Raw genomic sequence first — 14053 nt, 5'->3', positions numbered from 1 at the left:
TGGCCTTAAAAATAACAAAATATTTTCCTCTATTAAGCTAATTTTGTCAAAATACTTTCCGATTGAAGGTTGTCTAGCATTATTAAAACTAATCAACTCATAATTATGTCTTTGTCATGTGGTAATATGACTAGTTTTGATTAGTAATTAGCGTTAATGATATTGGATAGAGTAGCTTTAATTACAGACCATCAAGAAACTTAATGTAATGCTAGAACCATGGCTATGACTCAAAAACAGGAAAGCCTACCACCATGTCTAGGTTCTTTTTTTGCGGCAAAGAAAAAGGTGGATAAATATGACTTCTTGGCAACAGTTATTGGACGGATACCAAATAACGTTAAATGTGGTTTTTAAATAATATGATTTGTTGTTTGGATGCCATATTAACTATTTTTAGCTACAAAGAAAATTGTAGTTTTACTTTGCCCATTAGGTAAAGTTGAGTTTATTATACCAGAATCTTGGTTCACTCTAGAAGCTGATATCAGAAGCTTGGTTCACTCTAGAAGTGATACACCATCCAATATGTCTCTTGTGATTGGTTAAAGATTACTTTTTTGTCCTAGTGTGAACCATGTCTAAAGGTAAACTATCTTCTCGGAATAACTTCCTCGAATATCACGTATCAAGTGATGACTCAATTGTAATTTTGATTTCTCCAGAATTGACCCAGAGAGGAGGTGCGATAAGTTTGGCAACTTTTATTTCCTTCCTGTATATATTATGATACAAACTATATATAAGGGGAAAACTTAGAAGGGGGAAAACTTAGAAAACTTAGAAGTGGGGGGGGGGGGAGGAAACTTAGAAGGGGGAGAAACTTAGAAGGGGGGGAAACTTAGAAGGGGGGGAACTTAGAAGGGGGGGAACTTAGAAGGGGGGGAAACTTAAAAGGGGGAAAACTTAGAAGGGGGAAAAACTGAGAAGGGGAAAAACTGAGAAGGGGGAAAACTGAGAAGGGGGAAAACTGAGAAGGGGAAAACTGAGAAGGGGAAAACTGAGAAGGGGGAAACTGAGAAGGGGGAAACTGAGAAGGGGGAAACTGAGAAGGGGGAAACTGAGAAGGGGGAAACTGAGAAGGGGGAAACTGAGAAGGGGGAAACTGAGAAGGGGAGGAAATATATCGTTCTTTAAGTGTCCCTTTAATAGAGATATTTCCTGAATAGAGTTTGGTTTGGGTGTTAAAACATATTTCCTTCGTTTGTTTCTCAGGAAAAGTGTCCCATTAATAGAGATGTCTCCTGAATAAGGTTTTGTCAAGGTGTGAAAACATAATTTCATAAGTTTCACAGTAAAGTGTCCCTTTAATGTTTTCAGTTTCCTGTAAATTACAAAATGCATAATTCCTGCACTTATTAAGCAAGGTCATAGTGTGTTCACAGTAAACATTATGTATCAACTCAACCAGTTTCATTGTTGTCGGATACTATAACATTGTTTACTTTGGGTGTTCGTATTTCGGAAGTAGCTTTGATACCTCAGAATTCATTATATTTTAACTGAATAACACTATAGAACTATTTGTTGATTTATTTATGAGATTATTTATTTAAGTGTGATGTCAGCATTTGAAATTATATATGTTTGTTTCGTAACTGACTTTAATTTATCGTGAACTTTACAACTACATGTACTGTCAGTGTTTTAATTATTGCGCTATAACTTATGTTAGAATCCATTAGAAGCAATATAAAAGATAGGTAAATATTGTTGTTTGTTCAGTGGTCTGTTTCAACATATAATATTATAACAGTACATAGTTAATTGTTTATATAGCAATGTTTGTTATGTATCATTCATCATTATCTTCCTTTTTCCAACAATACAGTAACACGCAATGGATGTCTACGCATTATTGAAAACATTACTGGCTGGCGCTGACCACTGGTTAACCACGAGCATGTGGTTAGAGTTTTTCTGGCAATACTGATTTTTTTGTCCGTTTATTTGAATTATTTGTTTTTTAAATAATGTATGTACAATGCTTTGAGGTTTCATGACATTAGGTGCTATATAAATCGAGGATATTAAATATTATTAGTAGGTAGAAAATACAGTAGGCCGGAACATTATGTTTGTATGTTCTGTTCAGTGCATTAAAGGCTGTTGTCAGTACTATAGTATAGGAAATGTATTGTGTATACTATTGTAATTGTATAATGGGCTCTAGACCTTAAGATCTAAACAATGCCACCGCACCCAACATTTCATAGGTTATAGGAATGAATGGTACCCTATTGGAAAGTGCCTATTGTCAACAGAGGACAATAAGTGCTTTGTAGGTTCTATTGTCTGGCATATAGGCACTTTCCAGTACCTATTGTTGACCCCAAGATAGTTATGTATGTGTGTAACTATAATCAATCCATTTGTAAGGTTTAAAATGTAGTGTTTTCATAGCTGGATATTTTGGAAACACCGACAAAACATTAGGCTAAACTAAGATCAGCACTTAATTTCACAGTTTTTAGGCCCTCTTCCTTCCCTATTTTAATATTATAGATAGGCTACTGGTGCTTTTGGAAATTACAGATTTTGTGTAGTGTGTATCATTATATTTATCGTCTAAATCATTTTCAGATCTGTTATTAAAAGAAAACTTCAGCTGTGTAATGTTGATAGTTTCGTTGTTTGTTCAGGGGCTAAGTGTTGTGTATAGTTGATGTAATATCTTAACACTTTCACTGTTTGTCACAGATACAATCTGATTACCATTAGCGCTGGAATGTTCCCTATGGGTCGACAAGGTCGTGAACATCCTGAGGGTCAAAGGTCAAATTCTTCATCCAAGAAACACCTGTGCATAGGTAATAAGATGGATGTTGTGGAAATGGGAGAAACACATTGAGTTCAACCTGCGTTCCTATGTAATGTAATACGAATAGGCATAAATAACTCAGAGCGATGGTAGTCACAGACAGGAATCGTAAATTATGTTTTTATGTACGTTATTAAGGAAATCCTGTTTCGCATCCTTTAAGTTGTCTGCTCGTAGACTGCACTAGTTTTTGTACCGAAATCCTTTAGCAGAATATTAAATAAAAGAAACATCTTCTGTTGGTACAGTATGGATCATCTTGGCTTTTTTTGCTTATACAGGAATGTAGCGCTCTTTATAATTGATCGTAATGTTTATTGAACTTTATCTTCTGTCGCTATTTGTCATTGTTGTAAAAACATTAACAAAAGTATTTCTGTATCTAGTTGAAAGTAGAAATAATCAATAACCAAAACATAATGGATTTTAAAAGAAAAAAAACTATGCTAGTAACTGCACAATATTTCCCTTTTCAATTAGTTAAGAACATTGAATATTTATTGGATGCTAAACAAGGCCAAGCCTAAACGGCACTTACTACATTGACGCCTAGATAGTAGTATAATAAAACCGAAAATAAAATCATTAACTGATGACTACAGAGACTGACTATAAAAGGGACACCATCAGGATCCTAAGGTCACTTGAATAGGATTGGCCATAGAGTTGTGACAATTGCCCTCATTTATTTGACAGGAAAATGTCCTAATAGGAGTGTCCCCTAAATAGAGGCATATAATAACAATAAAGTAGAATTGAAATATTGTACTGGCTTTGAATCAAATGTTGTTCACATGTGATTGGAGGATTCGTGATTGGTCCAGAGAGAAGAACAAATATTTTAATATTTGAATGATTATACTTGGAAATACAAGAAAAAAAAGGAATAAACAACAATGTATATTATGCCCCAGTGGTCTAATGGTAGGATGTCTGCATATCCTGAGCAGGTTCTGGGTTCGAATCTTGGTTTGGGAAGATTTTGTTTCATTCTCAAAGATTTCCTCATCTTTACTATTCATAAATTGATTTATTAATATCACTGGGCAGTTTAGAATTTGTCTGTGTCTATTTAAAATTTATATTATTATTTTACAAGTAAGGTAATATGCTTGAGAATCTCAAATAAAGCACTCTGTGAATTACCTTATTGTTGCCCCATTCCTATTTATTAATTCTCCATGTACAATGAAATGATGTTCAAATACATAGGTATAGTTTATTACATGTAATCCAATACTGCCTTGCCAGTTCAGTTTAATATATGAATAACATATTACTGAAAAGAAAAAAAATGTTTGAAATTCTATCTTCAAGTATTAGATATACTGCGAACAACTTGCGTATTTCTGTATTATTGTTCCTTGTTGGTACATTATGGGTATTTATGTTCTTTTGAAGGTTCTTGTAATCTAAGTACGTGTTCTTTGAGTTTAATTTGCTCTGGGGTTACCTTAGCAAACCTCTGGTTCAGAAATAAATCTTCTCAGTATTTAATGATAATGAAATCACTGAATCTTACCTATGTACTTCCCGTATTTGTTGATTCACGTTCCATTTCAACTCTTTTATGTAAGGTTAATGTTGTCTTGCATTTCTCGGATATGCAGTGTTATCTTTAGAATTCTCTAATATTCAATAATATGAGAATGTTGCTATTTAAAACTTTATTTTTCAAGAATATTATCTTGCTAAACCAGTTTTAAAAGCTTCGGTTGATTTCTGCGGAGCACGGACATTTGAAAACTTTTTAAAACAAAATCACAGTCTCAATATGTCCTCACTTCAAATTGCTCGAACGAATAAAGAAATTAATTTTTTAACTTAATAATAATATTATCTTAATTCATAAGGTAAAAATACAGTAATATATATATTATTACTGATATTTTTGACTCATTTATACAGGTAGCACAAATTTTGTAAAGAAATTGAATTTTCGAATTTTCCTTTTCCATTTTGATTCATATTATTATTATATAAGGTACAAAACCCAATATAGCTTGATCTAGATTATTTGACCTTTTGTGATCTACAGGAGTATTGTCTGTTTTTATGAGCTACTTGAAATGTATATTAGTATTGATTTCTTTCTTTCTTTTATGAATTAATTATGTTTTTGTGGGGTTTATTAGGGGATAATTTAGGTCATGGACGCTGATGTTTTAAGTTAACGATAGTACAGTAGTTAAATTTTTTATTTTTTATAGGTTGTAAATTTAGTATAATTAATTTTTGTAAATCTTGATGTAGTAGATAGGAAATCTTTCTACAAGTAATACTGCACATGCTAAGAAACTTTGTTTAAATGCAGAATGATTAATTGTTAAATTAACTTACATATACCTATCTGTATGACATTAATGTTTTTAGAGTAACGTTGAAAACTTCAGTATATCAGTATTTTGTAAATGGTATTGTTTTAATGATTGCTCATACAAACAAGATACATTTGAGTATATGAAAATTGATCAATTTGTATCCTCTCCAAAATGACTCATTCTATATTCTTGACTTTCAACATGTATAAACCATTTTCGTTAATTTTCTAAGCAAGCGCTCATCCAAAATGCCACGCTCGCCCTAAATGCCACGTTCACTTAATCCACTGAACATTGAACGCACTTTAGAATGGAACTTCCAAGTGCATAGCATTTATAAAGCTTTATACTTGACGATTTGATTTATCAGGGCTTTTATCCTCCATTGACCTTTGAACTCAGTCTTTAATGGTAGGTGTGAAATAGTAGGATTTGTAGGTCATGTGATTTGTGTGTCATGTTCTGGCACTTGAGATAATTTCTGAATGAATTGAAAATGAAAATTCAGCTTAGACTCAGACTTTAGTAAAAAATTAACCCATTGTACTTTTCTGTTGTTTATATGTTAATGTAACATAGCTCTACTCTTTAAAAACTTTTTGTTAGTGTAAATATTATTTTAACCAGTCAAACCTCTTTCCCCTTACACCTAAAATGCCTGCAACGTTTTGAACAGAAAACTTTTAATCTAATCTCCTCAATATACAATCACTTTTTATTATTTAAAATGTAGCTTAAAAATCTCTTTGTTTAATACCCTTTTATCACACAATTTGAGTGTTAACCTTTCCACTTATAGCATGAATAGGTGTGAGCTAATGAAGCCCATAATAATAGGATTTATAGGTTAAATACACGTTTTAAATACTCTACCTCTGGGTGTATTTATTTATCATTGTTTCAATATTTCGAGGCTTGAAAATGTAATCGTCCAAAAATAAATCATGCTTTATTTAATTTGTATGTGTAGTAATTTAAGTCATAAATTTTAAAGTTATATTATTAGTTTACTGTAACTGTACTATGTGCGGTATGTGAAAATGGTATAACATATTTATTTCCAATATTTTACCAGTGTGGTCCAATCAGTCAAAAAAGACCCCCATGGATGTTGATGTATTATTAATCATTTAAGTTTTGTGAAACAATTTAAAACAAGCAAATCAAATATGAAATTAAATAATATAATATTAATAATAATATAATTGATCTTTGGAACATTATTGGTGTTGTCTGTCTCTGTTTTTCTTTCAGTTTTAAAGATGTAAGTTTGCTTTCTTGCACTGTGTACCGATATTAGCAACATAATTAGGTATGCCTACCTTGGTTGATAAAATACAAACATCAACAAATTCCTCTGTGATTGCCATAAAATGTTATGAATGAAACAATGTTCATTTTCCATCAGAATTACTTTATTATTCAACAAGCGTATTGTTACATTATAGTTTAGTAAGTATGTGTGCTGAATAGTCTATTGTTTGCGAATAAGCTATAATACTTTAATTGCTCTATTTGGTACAATTATTACTCTCTTTGTGTTATCGTATACTATGTAAACTAAGCTTATGTATTGTATTCTGGCGTTATACGCTCATATTCGAGGAAAATGTGAGATCTGTTGTGAGATATGTATGCATTTGGACAAAATGTGAGATATTTTTATGTGAGATTCATATTCAGGAAAATGCGCGATATGTTCTGTGAGAATTACATTTGGAGGAATGTTAGATCTGTTGTGAGACTTGCATTCAAAAAAAATGTGAGATCTGTTGTGAGACTTGCATTTAAAAAAATGTGAGATATGTTTATGTGAGATTCATATTTAGGAAGATGTGAGATCTGTACTGTGAGAATTACATTTGGAAAAATGTGAGATCTGTTGTGAGACTTATTCGAAAAAAATGTGAGATCTGTTTATGTGAGATTCATATTCAGGAAAATGTGATATTTGTTTGTGGTTTACCTGTATAAAGAATTGAATTAAAAATATGTTATTGGAGATAACTAGAAAATGAATGTGCTACTTGGATTTCATGGAAGTACAGTAATTGCAAAATTAATTTAGGCAAGTAAAATTACAGAACATATGGTATGATTCACTAGCCCCGGGCATTTAACGTGAACATAATCAACTTGATTGAAATTAAATGAAAACATTTGTAGTGTTTGTACTTATGCAACACTTTGACGCGTATTCATCAAGAAAAGAGTTTTAGTAGGTTTGTCGTGTGATTCCTTTGTATAAATCCATAACCGAATCATTTCTGGTGAATCACGTAGAAGCTGCCTTCACATATTTCCTCCAACGATAATTTCCATCGTAAATGTCAATCAGAAATGAACTGGTGCAAATTTAAGGTTGTTGAACCTAGTACCATCTTTCGTTTTGATACTTGAATGATTTTATTGAGGTCAGAGGTCATTGATAGGTGATCTTTCAGTTTTGGTGCTAACTTGAGATTGACGTTACACATTGCTGTCTTGTCTAGATAGGTAGATCTTACACATTGCTGTCTTGTCTAGATAGGTAGATCTAAGTCATGTTTCTCAGATCAGAATAGAAATATCGTTTGAGAGAGTATAAGTATAAGTATACGGAGTAAAGTGCAATGTTTCTAGAACTACTATAAATATATTGATACAGAGAATAAATCTATACGAGTATGACCCTATAAAAATGTTAACTTTACTGAACAGGACATGCTAAAATGTATGTATACAGTTAACTCTCTCAATACCATAATAAGTATTCTGAATATGTTTTTAATGGTAAAAATTAATTTGGGACCTTTTGGACTTCAAGAAAGTCTGGTTTTGAGTTTACAGTTTTCAGAGAGTTTGGTATAGAGAGACTAGTATTTGCATTTGTAACAAAGAAAGTTGAAAACGTTTTAACTATTATTTGGTAGTAGTTATTAGCTATAACTAATTTAAATGCTCTTTACAATTTGCTTCGGTCGAATGCACGAAACACGATACAAAATTGATGTTGAATTGTTGAAGATGCTGTAGACTAGGCTCGCAGCCCTGAGCGAGTGCCAGTTTATTGCGCGTAAGTACTTAAATTACGTTGATGTTTATTAATATAGATCTGAGGAGTCGTTGAACGGAAGAACAAATTCTGATCAAGAATAAGAATTGTTGTCGGTAAATACAACGATATTTAATAGTAAATTTGATATATTTGATGAATCTGGACATCTGCGCCTTGTTTAACTTTAATAATACTATTGATGAATTATTATATAATTTTATAGCCTTGAGTTATGAATAAACGTTGGTGTACCTTAGCTTCCTGTTGATAAGCATTCGACCTTCCTTTAATGCATAGGACATACTTCAGGTCTGGCTAGACAAACATTTAATATTCATGTTCACATAATACTATCTCGAAATCAGCCACTCATTGTGGCTAACTTTACATATCCTCAATGGTAAAGAAAACATTTTCCACAAAAAAACCACAAATAACTTTCACAATCATTAATTTGATTGATGCTAAAAAACATTTAGATTAATTTTACGAATTATTAAACATAGTAGACACATGCCTAAACACCGGATGTTAAGATACGCATTTGAAATATTTGTTTTAAAAAACTTAAATATTATATATAATTCAGCTTATATAATGGACGTCAAAAAATATTAGTTATTCACTTTATAGTGTTTATGAAACTAAATTAAAACAACTGTAGATCTTGCACTTTCATTCGTTGTTGAAGTATCTTTACATCCTAAAACGTAATTATGATCTTAGAATAATAATTTACCCAAGGTTAGTTGGTCATAAATCTTGACTTAATCAGTAACTGGTGATAAAATTTAAATTAATTCATTTTTCATTATCAAGGTAAAAACTTCTTAGTACAGTGAGTCTCTGTGATAATTTCATATTGATATTTTTCTGTTTTCAGTAGAATGAAGGAGACACTTTTGAAAAATTTGGCGATCTCAAATTAACGGTTAAAAACACACAACCGATTGAGCGTTAGAACACCATTTAACCAGTTATATATGTGCAACTTTTGGCTGCAATGCAAAATAACAGTTATTTCATTGAGTTTGAACGTCTGAGCGCACTGCATTTACAGTTTGGTTAATGTTAACATTTAAACTGATTAAAAACAGGTTTTTAGGAGGACCAATTTGCCAGAAATGTTGTCGATATTAAAATTAGGGCAGTCAATAGGTTTTTTAGTTCAAATACTATTTGCGTGTCTTTAGATTTTAAAAAGTTACGTCCATAAAATGTAAATAAATCTTCTGAGCCATTTTATTTATACGAGGCATAATCAGTTGATACTAAATTTAACGTGATTGATAGTGAGGTAGTGTTGCAGATGGAGGCTATAGGCAATTCAGTTTAAATAGCTTATTTAGATTACTACCAGCTCACCGGCAACTTACATCTAAATATAGTTTAATCCACAATAGTTGTAAGCTTGTGGCCCTTTTGAAAGATTTTATCAAACTCTACAGATCAGAAATCATATAAGGTAATATTATAATACATTAAATAAAACTAGTGCGGATGAGTTACATCATCTGAATATTTAGTATCTGCACATTTTATCTTTAAATCTAAAAAGATTTGTTCAACTTGGCATCTCTCGAGGATAAAGGAAATCGTTGTCAACTCAACAATTTAATATTGAAAGCATTTTTGTAATATAAAATTTGAAATATTTCTAGAATCAAATTTTTCTAAAACTTACTAACACGATTCATTTCCATAAATATTAAATTTTCGTTTCTGTCGCATTTAGTTTTCAATATGTAGAGTTTTTTTTTTTATTTCTTGATTTCATTATTTTCTTATGGAATATTAATATTTTATAGAAAGTTTGAATTCAATTCTACATCTCCTCTTGTATTTCATAACGGATATTAATTTTTAGTATTTTGTTTTTATGACTATATTATATGTAGGTCACATGATCTCGGGGCATTGTATATAAACTCGGTATGTAGATTTCAATCATTTCTAATTTTGTAAATTTACAAAGACTACAACATTTGAAGATTATAAAGGTTGTATGAAGTAAGATTTAATTTAACGAGGATACAAAACAAATATATTAAACCGTAACGAACTAAAACAACCAATTATTCCTTTTGTGAAATGATCGAAAGTTCATTTGCTTTGACAGTCAAAGATAAACTGTTTAGATTGAGAATAAATACACGTGTATAACCGACTACAGTTGTATTAAACCGGCGGATTCACATGAACTTATCGATGCTCCGGCCTGCTTGTCGTCGTTAACGTTGAGAGAGAGAGATAAGCGTCTATGTATCTAGGGATAGAATCGTTCGGTCACATCAATCAGAAAACGCAATTAAGATACCATTGTCAACCAGGTGTTGGATGCCTTCACTAGTACGATATTATTACTGCGATTAGCATTGTGATTTGGAAAATACTATCCATATCCTCGCATTATACGCATATTCAAGTTTATTGCAGTTCCATTGTCTATTAAAAGGTATTGATCTCTAGTCTAAATCGGATTTCTTGAAGTTTGAACTGCCTGCTTAACTTTGTAAGCAAATTTGATAAAGTGTGAAAGTCATAAAAATTTTTAAAAGTTTATATAATAAAATACAGAAACAATTTTGGTGATAAGCCTCTTACACACAGAGCTGTGAGATGGTGATATTGCGGATGCTGACTTATGTGTGAATAAAATAGTTCAAACACCAAAATACCGGTTTTGTTAGACCGCCTCTGGCACAGTAACGGCTTTGAGCGCTCAGTGATTATACCAAATCCAGAGGCACCAAAGCTTGAGCAGCCCAATGCAACTACCCAGAATTTGAGGGCCCCTTAGAAGTACTAAACCAGTTGCATTTCCCCCTTACATTATGCCATTGCTCGGGCATGGTCTTTGATTTGTTAGAAAGGCTTGTGTTCAAACGCTTGCTTATCTAGTGAAGACAGTGCTATAGCTCCAAGAAATAAAAGTGGGAACAATCTCTGTTCAAACCACTAGGTTGTCAAAGGCTTCTGTTAAAAAGTGGTCAGGTTGAAACCTTACCAACCACTCTGGTGGCTATGGCCCTAGAAGTTTAACCAAAAGGACAATTTTGTTCTAAACAAATGTGATTAATCTCTTGAACTCTTTTTTTTTAACATGGACAATAGTAAAATTACCACAATATCTGTGAAGTGACTTGCTTATTGCAATTCTATAAAGTATTTAACATTCTTTTGTTGAAGTTTTATTGCTTTGTGCTGGTGGTAGTATATTTTCGTTTCAAGCTAACAGTTCTTCTTTTACGGTATTTGAGGTATTTTATAGTATAATAGTATAACAATTCACAATACATATTATCTGTTCATATCATCCTTTTTTCCATTCCTTTTGTGTCCATTCCCATTGTTGTTGGTGTATGTGGGATCAGTTTGGTACGTGTCGACCTTGAATGTTTGATAAAAGCAATTTTATTTTATACACTTTGTAATTATTCCTGATGGAAACATATTCTATATACATCAGGTTTTCCACCCACAGACAAAGAGACTCTTTTATAATAATATTGTACTTTACTTACATTATTTATGATTGACAATTCATTGTTACATATATTTCAAATATTTTGTATTGATTATTAATAAGTATAATCAGGGAGTTGCTCCCTGGTAAAATAACAAATATGGAATTTGTTCTTAGTCTTTGTTAATGAAAAATTACCAACTCTCATATATCTGGTGGTGACTATTCATGTGATTCTTGGGCAGAAAGCCAAAGTTTTTTCCTTCTGAAATTCTGGACACCAAAATGATATCCTAGCCGTGCAAAATATTTATGACTCAACATCACGTTGGGTGGTTATAAATTCTTGCAAAACATTTGTAGGTAACGACTATAGGTGTTAATTGATTGTTTAATTTTGTTTAAGGATGGTGGTATTTTATACATACTGTAATGACCTAATTAGCAAAACTTAATTGCCAAATTTATAGATCAGTTTAAGTTTAATTGGTAAATTAGTGACTTTCATCATACTAATTATACTTTGAAATTAAAGTTTAATGTTTATGTCAATTAATGTTTATCTTCATTAATGTTTATGTTCTTTATTGTTTATGTTTAGTAATTCTTTTTTTTTTAAAAGAAATGTGAAGTCTAACGATAACTTAACATTTTGGCGCGAGAAATCTAACACGCTCGACAGGGGCCTTAAACACCTTTTCTTGTTGTATATCCATACTTAAGTCTATTGTTTTACACATTAAGGATGTTTTTAACCAGCACAGTATGGACTTTTCATTACCCTGGGATAAGAATCTCAAGGTCTTGTCTATTGTGAATCATCAAAGCATTCAGTTGTATCCAATCATCCCTTTGTTCTCAGTGACTGTACTCTCTTTCAAAGTGAAGTAGTTGATCAAAGTTGATACAGTAGTAGTGTGTTTGCTTCTGTTTAGCATGTTGCAAGCTGTACAGTGAGTCGTTAAATGCTTGCTTGGCTCATGGCTAAGTCATAAACTTGTTTGGAAACCTTGCAATTTAGTTTTACAAGTTGGAATAGCATGAATTCTAGTATTTGTCAAGTTATAGAATCTGGGTTAATGTACTGTTGAAATCTGTAAGTATATTATTACACATTAAATTTTTTTTGGTATTATATTTTTATCTATTGGATGCCAGATTTCTTGGGTTGTAAAAAAGTACATTGCATACTATTGAAGTGTTCTTTATTCATAAGAATGTGAGATATTTTACAGGAGTTTGATATGAACGTTATATCTCTGTCACACTATCACACTAAAAAAAAGTGTGATGTGCCTAAATATGGTAGTGATATGCCCAAATATGGTATTGATATGACATCATGTCCATATATGGGCACATCACATTTTTATGTTTGTTTTTTATGGGTGTAGAAGAGTTAGATTGTGAGTTGTTTTATCATAATAATGCTATGTTTTATTGGTGATATCTAGATCCTGTTTGTTTCCCCCGGCAGGTGCTAGGGGAAATGTCATATTATTCTACCCAAAAATAGAAATGGCCTTGACTAAATAATTAGGTTAGCTCATAAAACCATGTAGGACTCTCTCCATGGTAAACCTAAAATAATAAAACTTTAAAAACATTTACTTGTTGTACATGGAATGAATGTAGTAAAACAAGGTGTGGATAGGAATTGGAAGATCTTGTAAAATTTGAGGTTCCAGTTTGAATAAGAAACGTTACTGTATTAGGTGAACTTTGGTTTGGAAGATACCTATTTTGGCAGATACACCTCCTTCCTAAATTTTACCCAGTGCACTGGTAAACAAAATTTATTTCATTTCTACATATATTAAAAAATTGGATAAATGCTGTCAAATATGTCTAGCTACACTACATATTAAGAAGGAGCAATATATAACTCTTTCATTGCTTAGAGATATTTAAAACGATTCCCATACTTTGAATGGGTGTAAAATAAAGAGATTTTACGTAGGAGGTTGTATATTTATATACCATCACAGTAAGAATTGCATTCCACAAATGTTTTTATCAACTGAAAACTGAGTGTTGGCCTCAAAATAGCAAATCTACCTTCCTAGGATTAGTGAACCATGTAAATGGTAGTAAACTTCGACCAAATGGAAAATTAGCATCAAAAAATTTCAGGAAAGTATAAAAAACCTATAAACAAAACTATAAACATCGTCACGCCAGATAATTTTAAAATGGAGATTGACAATGAAAAGGTTGTATGGCTTTTGAAAAACTGGCTTAGAAAAGTAAATAGGGCAGAGTTGAGGAGATTCACCTCCCTGTCCTATTTAAAATGGTCACTTCATACTCCCTGTTTGTACTGTAAGCATCTTTGAAGTGCTACCACCACTGGACACCTGTTTGTGTTCTACAGTGTGAGCAACTTTGTATTTTACTTGGGTGTATGT

At 31.8% G+C, this 14053-nt stretch overlaps 1 protein-coding gene across 3 annotated transcripts in view; it reads left to right on the top strand.

Moving 5' to 3' along the window:
• LOC144855278 (plexin-A4-like) overlaps positions 1–14053 on the top strand; it is a 103704-nt gene that overhangs the window by 18552 nt on the left and 71099 nt on the right. The window lies entirely within an intron of this gene.

This window comes from Antedon bifida, chromosome 11 (assembly GCF_963402885.1).
Source record: "Antedon bifida chromosome 11, ecAntBifi1.1, whole genome shotgun sequence".
Lineage (NCBI taxonomy): Eukaryota > Metazoa > Echinodermata > Crinoidea > Comatulida > Antedonidae > Antedon > Antedon bifida.
This window is presented reverse-complemented; position numbering and strand designations above follow the sequence as displayed.